The sequence below is a fragment of the Danio rerio genome, chromosome 4, assembly GCF_049306965.1.
Source record: "Danio rerio strain Tuebingen ecotype United States chromosome 4, GRCz12tu, whole genome shotgun sequence".
NCBI lineage: Eukaryota > Metazoa > Chordata > Actinopteri > Cypriniformes > Danionidae > Danio > Danio rerio.
In genome coordinates this window covers 39,297,025-39,300,067 of record NC_133179.1, presented here as the reverse complement: position 1 = coordinate 39,300,067, position 3,043 = coordinate 39,297,025, and positions in this window count along the sequence as shown.

Sequence of the window (3,043 nt, the reverse complement as noted above, 5' to 3'; positions counted from 1 at the left end):
GAAGATTCTTTTAGGAACCCAGAATATATAGATGCAACCCTGCTGAGATACTGGATCTGGAATGTGATTGGATAAGACTCAATTGGCCCCCATTAATGCTGGTATAAAGATGCAAATGAGCAATGGGGAGCAGTGAAGACTCAAGACACATACAGTGGGGGATGGGCAGTTCAGCAGCTTTACAAATCAGTTTTACAGAGAAATAATGATGTATTGGGAAAATAAGTTGACTTTAGCCATCTTTATTTGTTTTGCTGCTGTTGTTTTATAGTACTATTGATGAAAGCTTTTTTTTATTTTGGCTGCTGCATTTTGTAGTTAATGTTGATACACTTATGATATGTAACACATTTCATTTAATTTTTTCCCAAGCCTGGTTAAAAGGTAGTGCAAGAGTTGTGTTTTTTTTTTGCAGAAGCTTCTCAGTCTCTTGGCTGAAGTCTTTGTTTAAAGATGCAAATGAGCATTGAAGACTCAATTCATACCGATTTCTCAATACACACAACTACATTCACTTATATAATAGTGATAGAAGATGTATACTATTAAACTGTGATATATTATCATTCGTTGAAAGAAACAATTTCTAAACTTTACAGTGAAGTTTTATTCATGTTAGGTTCAGTCAATACATTGACATAAGCTAACTATTAGCAATGTTTTAGTTATTTATTTATCACTGAACTTGTTCTTTATTTGAGTTTAGAGTCCTTTATTTCTCTTAAAGCACATGCAGCTCATTACTGACTTTTGTAATAGTCAACACACTCTTAACAGATCAATTATTTACTTACAAAAATGTCTATAGATTTTAACTATTAAAATGTAACTTGTTTCTGTGCCAATTTTTTTCTTTTTTGCCTCTTATTCACCTGGTATGTATTAAAGATGTTTATCCCTCTATTTATCACTTGTGTTTGTGCAAACAAATATGCATAGACATTCACAAAAGCATATATAAGATACCATGTGACAAACCTTTTCCTTTTAACACAGTAAAGCTATCACATACTGTGATGCATCTAAATATTTATAATCAGAAAATAATTACATCACAAGTTAAATTATTGTATAGGCAGTTTATACAGAATAATTCAATGACAAGAGTTCACTTTTATATCTACAAAATGCAGAACTGTTAATGTGATTAACCTGCTCCACCTACAACAACTACAGCATTTCTCAGACTTCTTTTTTCCCCATGGTGTTTATTACAGTAGTGAACATGACATAAAACAACAACTGCACTTACTCCTTTAACTTGTTTGTAACAATGAAATTTAAATATCTGTGTCACATATTCATTTAAATAAATGGCTCATCATTGTGTGCAATCATCTTTAGTAATAGCTGCCTGATCATTAACTGAATAGGATCGTTTTACATATAAGAAACCCGTTAACATGTATAGCTGTTCATGCCAATACCAACTTGATAGACTATTACATGAACATATTACATGAACAGGACCTGCCTTACATCTCTTAAGACAAATAAGCATAGTGTCTATATCAATACATGCTTGATTCTCCAGATCGCTACATCTGAATGATGCCATTTGACCTGTTTTACAAATAACAACCATTTGTAAGCAAAGTTCTTCACTAATACCAGTTTACCTCAAATAATTACACATGTGAGTGCAGTGGTGCAGTGGGTAGCTCGATCGCCTCACAGCAAGAAGGTCGCTGATTCAAGCCTCAGCTGGGCCAGTTGGCATTTCTGTGTGGAGTTTGCATGTTCTTCCCGTGTTCGTGTGAGTTTCCTCCGGATGCTCTGGTTTCCCCAAAGTCCATAGACATGCGGTATGCATGCAGTGTGAATGAGTGTGTATGCATGTTTCCCAGTAATGGGTAGCAGCTTGAAGATCATTCGCTCTGACTCCTGATTGATAAAAATAATAAAAATAAATGAATACATGAGTAATATCACCTGAGTAGCAGTGCGATGTAGCCTTCTATCAGTTTTTGTATTTCTATTTGTTGTAATGGCCAGTTGTTATTGCAATTAAAAATGAATAAATACATTTTAAAAAGAAGCAGTGTAATGTGGCTGTAGGCTGTATATCAGCAATGATGGGAGGCGTGTTTTACAGTGTACACTAAGCACTCAAGAATGATTGTCCCTCTACCTGTTGTTTAATCCCCTGAGAACTTTGCTCATCTTCAGAACGCAAATGAAGACACTTTAGATGAAGTCAAAGAGCTCCTTCATCTGTCATAGACAGCAAGAGTGCCGAGATGCTCAAAGTCCAGAAAAGGAACCAAAAACATTTTTAAAACATGTGACATATGACTTTAGTGGTTCAACTGTAATCGAGTTCCAAGAACATTTTGTGTGCAAGAAAATGTTGAAAAAAGCAGCCAGGTCCAAAATGAGAACAGCTGAACCATGTCTGTTTTTGCCTCCGTATTCTCTTCATTTGCATTCAGCAGACGAAACTCAACAGGTTTGGCTCAAGTAGAGGATGAGTAAATGACAAAATTGTGATTTTTATGTGAACTATCCCTTTAATGCTTCTGTAAGTAAAGGTAAATTAAATATTATTACTGAAGATATTGCTAAAGAATGGCAGGAAACGTGGAACACAGATAACAAGAGACAACAATTTATGTGGAAAAAAGGAAACTCTATATAGACCTATGATGTTGTAGAAATAGAAAAGAAGAGGTTATAATTATAAGGATGAGATTTGGATTTAGATATTATTTATTCATTTTCTTGTCAGCTTAGTCCCTTTATTAATCTGGGGTCGCCACAGCGGAATGAACCGCCAACTTATCCAGCAAGTTTTTACACAGCGGATGCCCTTCCAGCCGTAACCCATCTCTGGGAAAACTCAGATATTAATAGGAAGTAATGTGTTGCAGACATACAAGTCATCATAAGTGGATTAAAAAAGTTAAGAAAATGTTTAGATTTAAGGTTTGTGTGAGAGTAAGCAGATATAGTGTAAAGTAAAAACCATGGGAGAAATATATCAAAAAGTCATGACTGCAAAAGTAAGTGGCAAGAAAGCTAAACAAGAAAAGACTTTTATTTT